Here is a 19550-nt window from a genome sequence, read left to right as displayed (position 1 = left end):
ACAACTGTTACTGTTATGAATACAGTGAATAAAAAACATTTGAATTGCTTAGTGATGCAATACGTATATTACTAATATCCTATTGATCTTCATTGTTTCAAATGAGTCAGCGGAAAACCTCCATTATTCATGATAGCAGGCTTTTCTCCAAATCTCTGCTCTGAGGCTGCTCCAGTCTGTCTTCAACAGCACAACACAGACACCAATCAGTCTGTGTGTCAGAAACCAGCACTCTACTGATTTACTGTCCACATTCAATCTGCCAGTCTGGCTCTCTTCAGGGTGGTGTTGTGCATCCACTATTCCAAGAAGCTGAGTGTGCCTTGTCATCCCCTCAGGTGAGTCCAGTCAGAGTCCAAGTAATTGGTCATAGCCAACCAATACATGCTGGTTCAGGGTCGATACCGTAATCTCTTGCAGCTGTTTCTTGGTCCTGAGCCATGTCAAAATAAAGTGACCATCCAAACACAAAGCAGCACATTAGAAAAAGTGCATATAAACAACATGCCATACATTGAAATTGAAATGAAGGGCAAAGCCCTGTGAAAGCCTGACGCCCTGTTCAGGGTGTACGCTGCCTCTCGCTCAATGTCAGCTGGGATTTGCTCCAGCTCCCCCGCCACCCTCAAAGGGTTAGCTGTATAAATGAGTGCAGCAAGTTACAGGTCTGCTCTTTACTGCTGATAAGCACTGATTACTTACTAACAAACTGGAAAGGCTTCAGAAAATCACATCCTCCATAAAACATTACTCACTAATGGGGTTAAATTTCTATATGCACAATCTCAATGGAACCAACACATACGGTGCCAGCAAACCAGGTAAGACTAAATCAATCCTTTAGCAAAATGCTGTAAATAAAAAAAGCTTTTTTCATCACTAGGCCATACGTTTTATTGATGCAGTAAGGTTAAGTAAGGACATAAAGTGCAACTTAAGCTTTAAGTTAAAAGAAAAAAATCCCCTTGAGAGCACAGTGCTCGGAGGTGGGGCTGACAGATTTCTAGATTCCCACTCACGTGCAACATCTGGTAACAGGGGGGGGGGCTGCCCACCTTTGATCAGAGATTGTTAACTTCTTTGAATAAATGTCACGACATAGAGACGTCCTAAATGGTTGATTCCATGTAAGCAATGGCTGTGAAGGTCAAAGACAGACAGCGTTATGAGCAATCCAAATGTTTGTATATACATTTTGTAATACATAGGATTTTGTAACACACGCACAGAAAAGTTAATTATTTTTTGTGGCATTGTCCGATGCCACCGGGTTCTCCGACACAACCAGAGAGGAACATGTTGCTTTTCAGCATTTTAATTGTCACCACACATGTGAGCAATAAATGAAACACACACAAATTGTCCCACACAACCTTTTTAGGTTTCTCATGTCAGCCTCTTCCAGGCTCTCCTCGTGTGTCTGTCTTCATGTGTGTCTCGCCCTCTGGCAGCTCCATGCTGCCTTTTAAGCCTGAGGATCTAACAGCTAACAGCTCTCACCTGAGCCGATCGATCCTGTGGTACAGGTGGAGATGCTCTCCCAGCTGCCTCCATGCCCACAATTTTAAATCTCCAAAAACACATTTGTGTGCGGTATCACTTTAATAGTTATTCCCACACACAGACTTTACTTGGACAGGGCCACCCTGGTATACCAGTGGCCATCAAGGTACATTACTGCACCACAATGACACCGGGCTTCATGTTGATGCAGGAGGCTATAATGCTAATTTTAGTAGCTGACGTGAAGAAAAACTGTTACTATGCATTCTGACCACATCTGATTGTGCTGACCTACATCATGCACAGATTGCCAATATCAATACCATTAACAGCCATTCAGATTAATGATTTCAAATCAAAAAAGGTCAGGAATTTCAATTTATTTCCATGGAAATACAAGAATCCCATATAATATATTGCATTCCATCTCCTCGCGGTCCAGCAACCCCTCAGACTTGACATGATGACAGTGAACATGAACAACAAAGCCTGCGAGGGCTCAGTTATGTCTGAGTCTGGGTTGACAGTTTTATCCTCCCATTTTCTTTACTTTTGTAATAAAAGCACTGAATGTTTATCTGCCACATGATTAAACTGGGTTTAACAGTAAAAGAAGGGTCATAAAGTCAACCAACAGCCTCAGCTTTACAGTACATTGTTGTGAAACTGACATTCCGCAGCAATATACTATATATCAGGCTTCTGGTTACACTGGCCAAAGTATGGCTGTGTTGAATTGAGGGTGTTTTTTGAAATAGTACAGAACTTTTTACAAGAAAGATTGTGTTTTTCAAACATTTAAATGGTTTTAATGTGTAGGATTTAGGAGGATCAATTGGCAGAAATGGAACAAACATATTTTCATAACTTTAGAATGAGCCCTTTATACAACTTATATGTGCTGGAACGGCATGCATTACTGACAGTGGTGATTACAAGAGGATAAATATGAAGTTCTAACAAAAGTGCAGTACATGTTTCCACGGTATGTAGACTAATTTACACGTCGGCTTCAGTACAAAATTAATGTTGTTTTAAACCGGAATCCATCTGTATCACTTAATGCTGTTATCTGTGAAAGCAGGTGTTGTCTACGGTTTCCTGTGAACACAGATTAGCTGTGTGCTATTGATTAGAAATGAACTAAATCATTTGATTTGATCTACAAAGGCCTTTATAGCATAAGCTATATGTGTGTGTGTTTGTGCGTGTCAAAATATACATTTAAAAAATCTACATGCATAAATGAAATATGTAAATATACCTGGTGGAGACCAAGACAAAACGATTGGGAGTATTGGCATTCATGAGAGAGAGAGAGAGAGAGAGAGAGAGGTCACCAAAAGCTTTGATAGTGTTTGTTTTGAAATTCCGCTAAGAGGGGAAGAAAAATCTGAGGGAACTTTATTTAAAAAAAATGAAATTACGATGATAATGAAAAGCATCAGTGGGGCGAGTCAAAACAGGATGCAAAATGGAGACAGCACATGAATAGAGCAGCAGCTTCTTTCCTTCTCCTGTGTACATAGGATGTGTTCAGCACAATTCAGTCAGATGTGTACCGGATTAATTACTTAAAAAACACACCTAAATCCTTTCCTGTGTGTAAAAATTGTAGAATTCACGATATTGGAATCTTTAATATAATGCAATATATGGTATATTATAAATATTGAATATATTAACTGAACTCAACCATCAGAGTCTGACAGAGAGGAGGGGGGAGCAGAGTGGAGGCCAACAGCTGCTCTGTATTCAGTATTCCCTACAGAGCCTGAGAAAGTCTGGGTACGCGTGTGCTTTGGACTGTTCATGGGTTTCAGTGTTTTATGTGCTACGTGCACACACAAACACAAACACGGCAGCCAGTCTTTAGCTGCATCCCACAGTGACCACCTGCAGGGAGGTTTCACAAGAAAAATTCATTTCAAATTGACAAGGCTGTCACATTCCTAGAGTGCCACTGCATGCCGCCAGGAGATCTCTCTCCCTGTGTATTTGGTCTCTGTGCACTCCTCTCTGCTTTGTCGGATCATCTGTTTTGTAACTGTTGTGTTTTTCCTCAGTTTTGGTCGTGTTCCTTCCTGTATGGTATTCCTTGGCTTTCGCCTGTTACCTGAGTTTGAGTTTTTGGGATCTCCTGAGTTCTTTTCGCCTGCCTGTCAGTTCGCCTGCCAGTTTTTGCTCAATATCTTTCCTGCACTTCCTGCCTTTTTCATAAATCCGCATTTGGGTCCTATTCCGCAATAAACGTGACGCACATCACCACAGGACAAATTCAAATTCAAAATGTAACTTGACTTTAGTTATGGGTTGTAAACACATTGACGGCAAAGGTTGATAGTTCATTTTGTTTGTTGTTGTTTGTCTCGTAGAAGAGGAGCTTGTGTCATTAAATCATTGCCTGATGATAGTTTTTGCTTTATTGGGGTTATGTTTGGGTTGAGGGTTAGGTTGTTCTGTCAGGGTTAGTGTGGTCAGGGGCGTTTCAAGAGTCTAAGCAGACAATAGTCTGCAGCCCTGAGCTGAGAGACCCAGTACGGATGGTTACAGGAGTCCATAGCAAGGGCAAGTTTGTGAGAACCCCCTTAAATTCTATGATCAGCAATGTACAGAGGAATAAAATGACACCATGGAGACCCCATGCCAATGCTCCTTTCTGCCTGGGGCCCCAAAAGTCTCTTGAAACACTCTTGAGCGAGGTGTCCTTAAATGTTTCTCTAGTGTTAACAGAGAGAGGAGAGAGATATGACAGTTGTGTCTCTCTCTCTCCATGTGCAATAGAGCGTGTGGGCGCTGGCAGTCACAAGTGTATGTCGGATAATGGTATTAGGTTGACCCTGAACTCATGAGGTGAATATCAATTCACCTGCCGCAGTCATCTTGAATTCTCTTTTAGAGTAACCTTCTGTCTGTCTCGGTCTTATACGTTCACACATGCATCCACGTACAAGTGTCACACTCAGAGATGGCTAGAAGCCCGATCCACTGACACTGCGGCTGAGGGATCGAGGGGGCAGGGGGTGGCTGGGGGGCAATTGTTCATACAAGCTTGGTCCTCAATCTGGACTTCCAGGACTTTTAAATTACACTCACAACCTGTGATCGGGATTGGTTACTTGTCTCTGTATGTCAAGTCTTGTGGTGGGCTGATGACCTGTCCAGATAGGTGGGAAGTAACCAAGTACAAATACTTCATTACTATACTTAAGTCGATTTTTCAGGTATCTGTACTTTACTTCAGTATTTATTTTTCTGACAACTTTTACTTTTACTCCCTACGTTTGAACACAAATATCTGTACTTTCTACTCCTTACATTCTCAAAACTGGCTCGTTACTTGTTTCAACCTCCACGGATGACAACACGATGTAAAATACGAAACAACACAGAGAGGGAAAGTCAACCGCGGAGAGAAGGCGTCGAGTGAGTGAACAGTTTGTGACACAGAGAAAAATACCAGCAGCGATGAAGAAAGTGAACCAGGAAACTGCCGACAACGACAGAACGGATTCGTAGAAGCAAGACATTCCCCATCCATTGCACGTGCAGCTGAGGTTGCACCACGCACCTCTCACTCACTTGCTTGCCCCCTGCCTTGAGAGACGTGCCGGCCCGGCGGCGTGTGTGCCGTCGTGGAGGAAGCGTGAGACCCTAAGTGTCCGGAGGTTCGTCAGTCTGCCGTGGTCGACCGAGGTCGATCAGGCTGTACCGGTAATGATCCTTCCGCAGGTTCACCTACGGAAACCTTGTTACGACTTTTACTTCCTCTAGATAGTCAAGTTTGATCGTCTTCTCGGCGCTCCGCCAGGGCCGTTACCGACTCCGGCGGGGCCGATCCGAGGACCTCACTAAACCATCCAATCGGTAGTAGCGACGGGCGGTGTGTACAAAGGGCAATCCCCATCCATTTATTCCCTGTAAAAAAATATCCAGGTGCTCCTGCAGGACCTCTGTTCAGTTCAGTCTTTATTATTCTGTCTGAAATTTGGCTTACAGAAAAACTAGACTGTGTTCAATGATTTTTTCTCTCTGTACCAGCACTGTGCAGGTTGTTCACAAAAGAGGAAAACTATCCTATTTTGTGTGCTTAGAACTTTTTTCGTTTGGCCGAATTATCCAAAGTTATCAAAAATCGTGTATCATTGAAGTTAAAAATTCATTTTTACTTTTGTACTTTAGTACATTTCAGAGCCTGTACTTTCTTCCTTTCACTTGAGTAAAGGAGTTGAATCTGTACTTCTACTTTTACCAGAGTCTTTTTTTTACACAAGTATCTTTACTTCTACTTAAGTAAAGATACTTGAGTACTTTTGCCACCTCTGCTTGTCCAGGGTGTTCACCGCCTCTCCATGGATGTACTTACAACCAGAAACCAAACATTTACATCGATGATGTCATTTGATTATTAATTAGTCTTGCCTTATAACACACTCTTCATGTGGATTTCCTACATGGTTACAAGGGATTTTGATTTCAACAGTTGTTTTTGTCTAATGTGTATATTTAATGCAAATTTCTGATTTTTGTGTCATCATAGACAAAAAGGTAAAGAGCCCATTAATCAAAATGATCTTGGTTTGTCATTGCTACTATGTGTTGTACCTACAGTGTATGAACGTCAACTGGGGGATTCTGGGAAGTAATATTAATCACAAACACAGAACATTGAAACACATTAGGATAAACTACAAAGCTTCCACTTTATCATCACAGGAAGCTTTTGTAAAAACTGCTTAACAGTGGACATATTAATAATTGATGTGCCATTGCATGGCAAGTTAAAAAAGAGTGACAAAACAAGAACAATACAACATGCATCCTTATTAATGTTCATTTGGCTGAGGCACAGTTGTAGAAGGTTGTACTGTGTCAGTTAGACAGAGTTTAGCTGTATTTTGTGGCATCTACATGGATACACAGTAGGGTGTGGTCTGCGAGAGCCTGGATCAGGATGAAGACAATTCTGAGGGAGAATTTTAACGAAGGACTGGATGTGCTGTAGCTCGTGGTCATAGCGGCCACAGACAAAAAGGAGTGTGAAGACCCTCCCTCATCATTTAAGTCCGCTGTGTGGGAACACTTCAGTTTCACAGACACTATAATGACGACGGACAAAGACAAGTGGATCGTACAAAAGCAGACATTGCAAACTAAAGTATTCTCAGCGTCCACTGGTCGAGTCAGAGTGCACCACACCCGGCTAGACACACAAGAAGTAGAAAAAAATCCCTGTGATCAGTCACACACAAACATCACACTGTTTAAATGTTTTTTTTTTTTTTAAATCTATAAAAAAGAAAATGATGAAAACTCGTTGAGGTGAGTATGTTGAGTATGAAATTCTGCATTTTACTTCATACTTCATAATACTGCATGTGTTCCGTTCATTGATTCACTGAAGTTTATAAAAAACTTGTTCTGAAGAGTTCTCTTACTCTTGTGATCAAACACATTGATCTGAAGCTCAATTCTAAGGCTGTTCTGTTAATAGTTTTCTAAAAAAACAATAAATATAGCAACTGCGAGCTAACCACTCAACAAAATCAACACTCTTTGCTGTCCTGGCTCCTAAATGGTGGAACGAGCTCCCCATTGACATCAGGACAGCACAAAGTCTACACATCTTCCGCCGCAGACTAAAGACACATCTCTTCCGACTACACCTTGGATAAAAACATTTTTTTTTAAATACTATATTTAGTAGCACTTATATGGCACTTACATGCAGCCCTTTGTAGTTTGGCTTTCTTGAAGAAAATTGTACTTGCTTGATTCTGGGTTTGTACCCTCATGGTTGAATGCACTTGTTGTAAGTTGCTTTGGATAAAAGTGTCAGCTTAATGAAATGTAATCTCAGGCTTAAAATACCAACTTTCAGTTAGGCAATGCCCAATTCAAGTTTAAGCCTTGCCCACTTTGTATGGCTACTGATACAGATAATTTGGTTGGTTGAACAGATTCAGACACAGATAATGGTGTACTCGCTTATCCCTGCTATTTCCTATTGCAACTGAATCCTAGTTGTCTGTGTGGCCAGGTTTGTTTGTTATATTGTATTCCGTCATGTTTTTGTTATGGCTAGTGGACATTTCCCCTTTTTTGTGTTTTCTATTGTTTTCATTTTCCTTTTACGTTATGTGCATGTGTGTGTTCATGAGTTAGCGCCCAGCTGGCCATGGCTTCTGGTTACCCACTCCCTGTTCGACCCTTACCTCAGCTCCTGTAGTAACCTCATCTGCCTGTTCATTACAGGGCCTCAGCAAATTCCAGGGTGAACTTAATTACCTTTTGTGATAATGAACCTTTTTAAAGCCCCTCTGCCTCTTTGAGTTTACTGTTCTGCTTTGCAAGTCCGGCCTAAATTATTCACGGGAAACATTAAGAGTGTTGTTATTATCTGTAGATTAGTGTGATCAGTCACTTGTAATAAATCATTTTATCCCAATTTTCTAAGAAGAAGCAGGGGACAACAGAGGAAAATGAGCCAATAATCCAAACTCTGGCTCATTTAGTGTTTTTCTGTTGATTAATGAGCACTATACTAAATCAAATACATACCCTTATTCAGATATGTGTAAATCCTCCTTTTGGTGTATAATACAATAAATAATAAAACCTGTCCTCCTTGAATATCACGTCTTACTTCTGACTATTGTCTCTGTATTGTACAATATATACTGTACATCCTTATTTCCTCTAACCTGTCAATATGTGTTTCATTTCAGCAGATATCTCAAACCAATGCTGCTATGGCACTGTCCCTGAATACAGATTCCAGTTTCTTTTTCTGCCTTAAGATATTTTGTTCATTAGATATCCCTTGTCCTGAAGTTTCAGATGAAACAAAGGGAAATGTGGTGAGGTGAAGAGGTGGGAAGAATAAACGCAGAAAATCAAAGGAAAAAGACCAATGACTGACGTGAAGGATGAAAAAAAGAAAGAAATGAAACACTGAGATCTCACTATGTAGGTCTGGTTTCTAGAGTATGCTCTTCATTAATACTTTACTTCCTGTTATATAACAGTACATCGCCTTCATCACATCACACACACACACACACACACACACACACACACACACACACAGTTTGTCCCATACACTCAGCAATTCAGTGTGAATGGATGATATTGTGCAGAAAAGGCCTGTGTGACTGCACTGTCACCTTCTCATTAATGCATGAGGATGTGTTTGTGTGTGGAATCAGAGTTGTGTGCACTTCACTGAATGCCCTGTTTACTGTCCCGAACAAAGACGCGACAAAGTTCTTCCATTAAAACACTTTGTACGTGCTGTCATTCAGATGGAGCATGTCGTCTGGACTCATTTCTTTGTCTCTCCTGATCTTTCTGTCTAGCTTCATTTTCCTAGAGGGTTCACAGAGGACACGTCAAGCTGTCATCTGGCAGGGTCGAAAGGTTGGCTCAGTGCGTCACACAGCAGCCATATTGGAAATCCTTAGCTTGTTGTTTCTCTATCATTTACTGTCTCATGACTTGAAGGTAATATCATTTTATTGGGCCCTTGCTTGCCCCACTTAGCATCTGGCTACCCTAGCTGCAGTTAAAGCTGTATTAATGCTTGATGGACTGGTCGTCGCACTCGCCAAATGTGACGTCAACACACCACCTATCCCCTTCTTACTCACGCTGGAGGCACAAGTAATCTGTCACTGCTGAGAAAAGTTTTTTTCCACAATTTCCTGCAGAATGTCTCTAAATAGTATCTTCGAAGTCCCCCCAGGAACCATGCAAGAACCTCTTCCTCTCTTATTAATGATGGTTCATACAGATGTCTGAAGAGAGCCTCCAGCTGATCCATGTTTGTGTATAGGCTAGCTGCGCCTGACCTGAAACAAAGTTGTGCTATGGCATGTGGCATCGGACATGACGTCATGAGCCATAGCAGAAGAATTGGAAAAGCGGGTATAAATCAACTTCAGTGTAGGTTTGCTACAGCTGAAATCACTTGCTCTGTCAAAATAAATAACCCAGACCCCAGGTAGACTGCAGATAAACTGGATGAAGAAGTTAAAAGAAGGTTCCAATCCATGCAAACATATTCTCTGAGAATTGTGCCTCCTGCAAAATACAGCACGAGCTGCCCTACCTTCTTGGTGGTGGCTGTTTGAAATGTTCAAAACCAATAATCCATTCCAATCCATTGATTAGAAAAATACATTTTAATGATGCTAACATGAATGTATATCACATATCAGAGAACACTTTTTCAAGAGACAGAGAAATATTCATAATTCAAGGAGCAATGTTGTGCTTTATAAATAAATGATAAAATGCCTTGGCTTACATGTCTTACAATATGTTGACATAATGCTGTTTTTCAGAAGAATGAAGAATTCACATGTCTTTGCAGATACTTGATTTGTGCTTCTGCATTTATTACTCCCTTAATGCAAAAGCAGTTTTGAGCCAAGTCGTGAAGCCTATCTTTATTTAATGCTTAATAATGTGTTGTGTTAAAATCACAGCACCATGGTTAATGGCTGTAGTTGAGGACAACATTAACATTAAAAGTTTAAATGCATAAGCGTACTACTCTTGCATAACCTCCTCAGTTGCACAGCGCTGTGTCAGCAATGGAGAGTGGTCTGGCTGCACCCATTAACATTCTCCCGTAGGCAAAAAAAGGCTGTGGCATGTTCAGAACTCAGTAAACCAATCGCAGTAGTATTGGCCGGCACTGAGCCCAGGATGCAGCGATGGAGCCCCTGCAGAGTATTGTGGTGGTGGTTCTTGTTTTGATGAAATCTTTGCATGCGGGGAGATCGAATGGAGTGTTCCCTGCAAAAACAACACCACAAACAGTAAAAGACAGAGTGACTGCATGACCTGAATCTTAGTCGAAACTTTAGAAAAACGAAATGTAAAAAAGTCAAAGGCTCTGAATACTTTCTGAATGCACTTTATCTGCAGCACAAATGGTGCTGACATGCAGGAGTAAACAGATTGAACAGGGGGGGGGTAAATTAAAAATAATGAGCCCGAATCATCCAGATCATGTTTTTACCCACGACTCCCTGGCAGCAGCATGAAAGTATGCTGAGTTGATGTTACAGCTCACAATTAATATCCATCAAGGTCCAGACATAACTAATTCACCTGAGCACAGCGCTCTGTCCGTATCAACTTCAAAACACGAATCTTCCACAACTTCAAATAGGCTCACTTAGTATTTTATTTAACCGGCTCTGACCTGCTGGCCTGGCTCCGTCTGAAAGTAATAACACTCAGCTCCCATCATCTCTCAATAATTCACATGTTATATCTAATTTGTTTGATCGCAGCAAAACCAGATGAGGGTCAAGTACCAGACTATTTAACAGTCAAATGTATCCTGCCCATTGCACTGGGGGCGTGCCAAGGTTACCCACAGTGCACTTGGGAACAGGGTGGGATCAGGAAAAAAACAGACTGGGCGTGTTACAGGTTGTCACAACCATGGCCAATGATATTAATGAATTTCATTACCATTAAACACAGGACCCTCCTCATGAAACGTTTTGTTAAGCAGAACATTTTCCTTTTATATGAGCTCAGTAGCTCAACAACTCCAAGGTCCAACAACCTTGAATTGAATCAAGTGGCACCAAATTTGACACTGATAGATATCAACCAAACCAAGCAACAAACAAAAGGGACAGGAGTGAAAACATTACCTCTTAGGTCGAGGTTAATATACTGCAGTGAGTTTTATATTGAAATGATGTAGGAGACCATCATGTTTACTGTGTGTAACAATGTGCTGTAATATCTGACATACAATGATCCATAATCTTCTGCCATTAAAACACCACCGTGGTCCATAAGTCAAATTACAAAAGTGGAAATTCAGTTGAGATTTTCCTGTTTTTACATGGAAAATCGATTCCTGACTGTCTTAATCTTTTAAATGTGACTTTACTTTAATCCTCCAATGACCAGCAAAGAAATATTTTTTCAGAATAATGTTATTTTGCTTTTGGAAAACCTACTTTAAAAATGCAAATTGGATGGTTTCAGTCACATCTACCACATTAAAGAGAATATGCTTGCAGTTGCCCTGGTTACCTGGAGACACTGCAAGAGGAGGAAGAAATGGACGGTCCTGGGGGAATAATTGGACACTCACACTATGTACACAAAGAGCATGAATTCCAACTGGTCATTGCTGTCACTCACTGGAAATGTTGATGTACTCCTCTGTGTGAGAAATGTGAAGTTAGAGCCACCGGCAAACCACAGTCGAATGTATTCAAGGGGCCAGAGGGGGCAACATAGAATCATATTTAAAACTGCTGGCTAAGGGGTTGGCGTTATTACAGTAAGATTGTTATTCATGCCGGCAGTAACGACATCCAACTACATCAGTCAGGGGTCACAAAAATCTATATTGATTCGGAGTGTAGTCATGCAAAGACAATGTCGGATCTTACAGTCAGGATTTAGAATCCATCACAGAATCCATCACAGCACAGAAACAAACGGATTGCTACTGCGGAAACTCTGGGTGAAGTGTTTGAGTCCATGCGGAGGGAACTGTCCATCTTTGTGGTTTTTTATCTGAGATGACATCTTTAGTCTGATTCAGCAAATTGAAAACATTACATACAAGTGAAGTTAACATTTCAGAATCTTCATATACATTAATCCATAGAGCTTCATCAGTATTTACGCGTTCATCATATAGGGTTGTGGGAGGCTGCTGCCACTTAAATATTATGATATTGGTTCGACCTGAGCTCCTGACCTTTGCCCCCTCCATGCACTGCATTTCACTGTGCACAGTGTAATTAAGCACATATTCTGCATGACATTCATCTGATAACAATATACTCTGTAGTGTGTTACAGAGAGACACATCGGCAAGAGGAGGGCGCTAATTATGGCTTCCTGTGTCAGTGAGCAAGTGTGTGCGCTCCACAGGCAATCTGCCGTGGTGTTCTGCCCGTGTGCCATAATAGCTCCTGCTGTTACTAATGGAGATGAGGGTGTCAACAGGCTTCAGCCCACAGATGCTTGTATTCATTGTTCTCTGGAAGCAACACACACTCAAACACACATCCCTTACAAGGTACTAGAGTTTCCTCACACACGTTCTTTGATAGTGCAGGTTCACTCACTCACTGCCATAAAACTAAGCCATACATGCTGTAAAGAGCTGAGAGGTAAGTACATTTTTCATAAACAGAATTTCAGACACATTTTACCTCTTTTTTTTATTGCAGCTGTTATTTATCATTGTTTTAATAGGATTAATAGATGGCACCTCTATCAAATATGCTGCCCACAAATAGCATGCCAATAGTGGCTCTTCTTGGCCACTGTGATGATTTAACATTGTTTTGTTCAGTTTATTTCAAAGACTGTCAGTCAGTGATTATGTTCTTCCTTGTCCTTGGTTTGCAGCATAAATGAATAAATGAAGAATACAAGACTCGACTGAAGAAGAAGCAGCGTGACCCCCTGCTGATATTGACAATGTTAATTAAGTTCAAAGAAAAGTAGTAACTACAGATTTGTAACTGTATTAATTGTGTTTTTAACACAGTAGTCAAATTTAAACCCAATTTCCAGAAAGTCTGAAAAAAGGCAAATTTATTGCAATGTTTCCATTACAGAATGGAAATATGACTTTTCTTTTTGTTTCAGGTAGTGAGGGCCAGAAAAAGAGTCCAACAAGGCAGATGAGGGGTAACGATGTCCAAGGAATGAAACAAAAACTCACAAAGTTTCAGAACTCGGCAGATAAGGCAATAATCAGCATTCAAAAACAGGCAGCAGTCATACACAGGGCTGTATAGGAACAGCTATAACAACAGAGACAAACTGGCAAACAGGAAGTGAACCACAGGTGCTATAAATACAAGGAGTGCTGATTGGATAATTGACAACAGTTTAACAAGGGTGAGAACTACCCGACATGTGCAACTGCCCTAGTGCACAGGTTATCACTGCCTGAGTCTAAAGCATAGGCAACTAATAAGAGGCTAGAGGAGGCAAAGCTTCAACTAAAAGGATCATGGATGTCCTGCGCTTTGTGAGTCATTTAGCTTGGTGATTGTAATTATGATGCAAACACCGAGAAGCTGTCGGGATGTACTGGTCAGGGTGTTTGAAATTAATGTATAGCTTTGCAAGTATGCAAAGCTATACATTAATCAACCCACCTAACACAGGCAGACCCACAGATTGAGATTCTGTAATCACATGGTGGATTGTTATCACAAAGTTTCTGGAAGTTATTTAGAACAAATCTTTATGATCCTTACATTATGACACATTATACTAAAGTAGGGCCTTGGCTTCCATGTGAATTAGAATCTGTTAGTGCCAATATTCATGTATGTGAAGCCAAGTCCCATTCAAACATCTCCCTGTTGTTGAGTTGAATAAAATGGGTTTCTATGTACATGTACTAGAAACCAGGTGTACACCAGACAAAAAGTAACCTAATGTCCAAGTTGGAGTTTTCACGATTAGACTTCCTGCAGAAAACACTGACGCTGGAGCTCCAAGGGAGATCTGCCATTTCTCCTGTGATAATTACATGAATAAGTCAAGTATCATTTGAGAAGGAAGAGCTAGAGTCAGACAGAGAGAGGAGAGAAGGTAATGACTTTATGTTGTATCCCTGAATACAAGTGTTTTGGCCAAGAATATTATATGTAACTATAACAAAATATTATGTTTGTCTTTTTTATATAAATGTTATCCAGTGAAACTTGTGAAAAATGAAGATTGTAGGTTGTACTATTTTGCAATGACTTATAAAATGATCCTCCAACCCTCCTTCTGTTTTTATTATATCCCAGTGCACATTGGCAGAAGCCATTAAAAGGGTATTTAAAGTCCCTTATGACATCTTATTTCACCACCAAACAAACGGCTGACTATCAAAAAGAAAACAAGGCTTTTCTACCCTGAATATATTCCAGCAAAAATGTTAAATATGTCTGTTAAGTTAAAGGCATAAACAAAAGATATTCACTTGCTTTATCAAGCAATGTTTTTATGCTGACTAAAACCCTCTAGACACAAAGTAAATGTAAAAACATAAGCTCATATAAGAGGCTAAGGTGGGTTTTTTCTCCTGCAGTAATTTATTTCAGGTAATAAACTCAGTTTTCAAGCATTGCAATGTCTCCAAATAGCAGGTGGATAGTGGTGGGAGTAGTAGATTGCAGCGAGTTATCACCACACATTCTAGGAGTTTAACTACTATTACTACTATAAATTGACTTGATTTCATTTTAATTAAACTCATTCTAGTCAACAGCATTGGCATTCCTGTTGTAATCCAAAGTGAGTGTTTATGGATGGGGAGTACTGCCAGGCTGCCGGAGACCTCTAAACGTATCGAGTATGCTGAGTACTTTGAGTACTCTTCCAGTAATGGGCATTGTGCATTTTAAGGACACAAATACAGTGCACACTAATATACTATGCCCAATTTCAAGTGGAAGTACAACTGTATGCTAATACCTTGTGTAATCAAACACATGGAAGAAGATGTAGAAGATGGAAATGTTTAGCTGAATCAATATGAAAAACAAACATTAAATGGAACAGAAATTTGTGGCATGGTATCAAAGTCCTGCCAATACACCCCTGTAACCAATCCTAAATTAATCTCGGCTGTCAATCATGACAAACCAGACCTAACTTTGTGGATCATACCACTGCAATCCTCCTTTGTGTGCTATTTACTTGTGTGAAAGGCATCATAGAAGAGTCTAACTCCACCTCTTTCCTTTCCAACTCGGACATTTCCACTACATTATTGATCGTTCTCCCGTGAAGAAGGGGTTAAGCCGAGTTCACACTTCACACTCTTTCAAAGTCATTTGATCGCTGTGCAGTTTATACTCGACTTCCTGTCTTGTTGCCAGGAGTCTTGCAGCCGTTATGTGTTCATAATATATGACTGACTGGGGACAGGGACACTACACGATCTTTCACCAGGAGAAAACATGTAACATAGGCTTTTTGTGTCGACAGCAGTGGTAGATACGATCCACAAAGTTCACAACTGCTACACAAATACAGGGGAACAGACTTGAATTGGCATCAGACACTGTCCCTGCCTGAAAGTCTAAAACCTCTACTTGATAAGCGAGTGACTGTCAGGCAGCATCGAGGAGTTGCTAGCACATAGGTTAGTGCGAGTTTGCACTCGTCTCAGCCCCATGCCTGCTGAACCGTGAAATATGGTTTTGCGCTTCTTGTTGGTGTCATTTGTGTATGCACAATTATTGAGAGTAAATAAACATCTTACATAAGAGCTACCTAAAATTATCATGTTATGATATACTTCGGCTAAAATGGAGAGGGCGGGGTTTATGACCCATGCTACAGTCTACCACTAGGGGGCAACTATGATGTTTTAGTTTCAATGGGCCTCATTTACTAACATATGTGCAGAAATGTTCTTACTCTCCGCAGGAAGTGCATGCACAAAATCGCAGCCAGATTCATGACACGTGCGCACCAGATGATTTTGTTCTCATCAAGCAGAATCATTCTAAATCGACAGGCGCGTTTCCGCTCTCTGCAATTAGCATACTGTCACGCCTCTATTTCTCCACATAAGGACATTTGTTTGTCATGAAGAGAGCGGTGTGCTGAACAGTTGAAGTTATAAACCCCAACAGGTAAAAAACACAAGAATCTCACAACAGCAGAAATTGAAGGTGTCGGAGGTGGAAGACACAAAAAACACATTTTTCTGTGGCGTGTCCTTCGGAGTGACGAAGTTTGAAAAAAATTTAACCTGGGCTGCAATAACTGAGGCGGTGAATGCTGTGTCCTGCACAGAGCTGAGCACTAGAGCTGTGGACATTTATCCTAGAAGCATTGTGACGCGGACGTGGACTCTGCTGAATAATTATAACACTGCTGCTTCAGGATCAGGACAGACGCTCATTAAAGGTCCGGTCATCCTGTGTCTCTGTCAGAGTCTGTTTCCTCCTCACTCCCTCTGACCTGCACTCACTTTACACTTTAACAATAAATACTGATCACAAGATACACGTACAGGGCTGATGTTTACTTTGTGTTTTTTCGATTCTCTAGAGTTTATGAGACACATGTTTAAACCTGCTGCACAACACGAGACGTAACGTGACGCACACAGTCAAGTCATCAGGGTTAAAGTGAGTGGAACGAATTCGGAGTCATGATCCGACATCTATTAATAACTGAATACATGTGATTATCAGTTTGTCTGAAGAGGGACAGAGACGGACGGACAGAGACCTATGAACACACACACACACGCACGCACACACACCCGCAGATTACGACTTAACGCTGTGTTTCAACTTCATTGTTGCAGAAGCGACGCCCCGTTTATCCAGAAACATGAATATGAATGTTGATGATGAAGATGAAAGGGCATCTATTTCATAGTTTTTTAATACATCTGGTCAATGCATTAGTAAATAAAATTATTGCTGTCTATCTACTTGTTTTATTTAAATAAATGGTGTTTTAATATACTATGCATTTAGTCAAAAGGGTGTGTTTACATTTTCCAGGACAGTCGGGCCTTCGTCATTTGTGCGTAGGCATGGTCTGAGGAAGTTCTAAATTTGTTCCCAGAGTACGAACAAATTTAGATACGAACATATTGATGAATCCCAGATTCATGCGTCAAACGTTTCGTACACACTGTTTAAGCACAAATCTGTGCATACACACTGTTAGTAAATGAGGCCCAATGTCATCCATCTTTATATAAAATCATTGGCTGATGGCTCAACTGAAAACATAAGCTCTGAATTGGTAGGCTCCTCAACTGATGACTGCATTAATCAATATTCAACAGGCAGCCTGAGTTCCATCATTGTTAATCCACTTCAATCTACTGCAGTGGCTATGATGACCGGGCAATTCAAACTTTCTGAGCAGGGTTTTATTAAAAAAGAAAAAAAGCAGTTCTGTTACATAACGTCTCGTTTCCTGCTCCGTATCCTGTCTTTGTCACCATCTCTCCTCTCGCTCTAGTCCCGCAGGATTTCATCCTTTATTCAGCTTATATTCATATATTTGTGCGCATGTCTTTGATGTTTTTATTAATCTGTATCACTCTGAAATATGTTAGCTCGCTCCAACCAATCCTGTCCTCCCAGAGGAAGGACGGCAAAAGAGACAAGAGTGAAGAGATGAAAGTAAGTGTCAAGCACCGGGTGCAGCAGCATGATTACAAGTGAAGAGGGAAGAAAAGGAGGGAAGTAGATACAGAGGCACGAGCACCTGCCCTATAGTTCATTCTTACAACCAATTACAGCTAACTAATTGGGCTTGTGCTGGAGATAGATTGCTATTTTTTGTTCAAGCTGATTCAAAAGGTAGTGACAAGTAAGCAGGGTAAGATACATGTATGGGCTATAACAGGGAGAGCTTTGGTAATGTGTATTTTACAGTGTGGTTCTAGAGATTGCAACCTGAGCTGTCCAACTCTTTGGCTCAGTATGAAATATCACCATTAAATTCGGCACAAACACTCCGTAGCCCCACAGGATGAATCCTCATGACTCGGATGATCCACTGGACCCATCTGGGTGCCTGTGGCTTAGAAGGTACTGAGGCTCGTCCACTAGAACATTTGTGGTCCGATCCCCAACTCCCCTAATCTGCAGTCCAAAGTGTCCTTCTGCAAGATACAGAGCCACACATTGTCCTTTGAATGGTTAATGAGACTGGAAAAGGATTTCATAAATACAGTCATTTTACCATTTGTTCACATTAAATCGAATTTGATCAAAAAACAGTTTCTAAATGAAAAAGGTATAATAAATATAATTGAAAACATGATGAACATTGTGATGTATTAGATAAATCGGGGAAGCTAGGTATAGTCCTGTTATTGAGTCTGAAACTGAAGGCCTGTCCCAATTCACCCCTTAGCCCTTTACTTGGCCCTACCCCTTTGTTGTTTAAATCCAGTGGAATATCTTATTTTAATCCAGTAGCAAATGAAAATTTATTGAATCGCTGTCACAAGCATTTCAGGAAAATCACTATTCAAGCCATCAAAATTGACAAGCCGCAAATCTTGCAAACTTCTCTACTCATGCTATAATGTTGTCAGTGCGGGGCAGACGTTTCTATGGACCGAACTAACGTTATATTGAAATAAACAAAGTAAACACGCTGACTGACCCGTCCTGAAGTTGTCAGCTGTGTCACTACTGTAATGTTGGTTGATATAACAACGTTAGTTGATATTGTCACTGTAATAACGTTGGTCAGCTGCAGACGATGAAGCAAGTGGTGTCCCAATTCCTAAGATTTTCTAGCTCTCTCCCTTGTGGCTCCGTTTGGAGGGGGACACTCGCAGCAAAAGGCACTTCATAGGGGTACCCTTCATGAGGGAGAGGACAGGGCCTCAAAGAAGCTTTGAAGGAGTATGCTGAAAAATGCCAAGAACCAGAGTTAACTTTATAAATATGGGGATAGAAACTCTGTGGAGATATACATTATTGCGCTACCCGGATACACATTTAGTAATGAAAAATTTAGAGCGACAGTGTAGTTTTGAGCACATTCTCAACTTACTCTTCCTGCACCGCTTGACAACAAGAAGGAAAAAAAGGACAGGATAAAAAGGGGTATGAAAGACAAGTAGAGCTGCTGTGACCTCAGTTAACAGTACAGGCTTGTCAATAAAATGTAAGTCATGATACAAAGTGACAGCGCGCTGCAGTTATGTTTGGCACAGAAAAACAACTCCGGCAGAATTTGTGCCTCGGTCTACACTGAACTTGAGCTGAACTGTTCCATTTTTTAAAAGTTGGCTTAATGGTGCTTTGTCATGACTGGAAATCCGAGGTGCAGCTCCAGGAAGCTTCTAATTATGATGCACAGAGCTGCAATCACTATGTGATTCATTTGAATAGGGAAACAAACCGGTGTATGTCTGTGTGTGACCGAGGGAGAGGGGACGAAGTGGATGTGAAATAAATTGGTATGTATTAGCATTTCTCTACGTCTCAGCACCCGATAGAGGGCAGAGAACATGCCGAGAGAGAGAGACTTAATCCTTC

Source organism: Hippoglossus hippoglossus, chromosome 10 (genome assembly GCF_009819705.1).
Source record: "Hippoglossus hippoglossus isolate fHipHip1 chromosome 10, fHipHip1.pri, whole genome shotgun sequence".
NCBI lineage: Eukaryota > Metazoa > Chordata > Actinopteri > Pleuronectiformes > Pleuronectidae > Hippoglossus > Hippoglossus hippoglossus.
Note: the sequence above shows the minus strand (reverse complement) of the source record.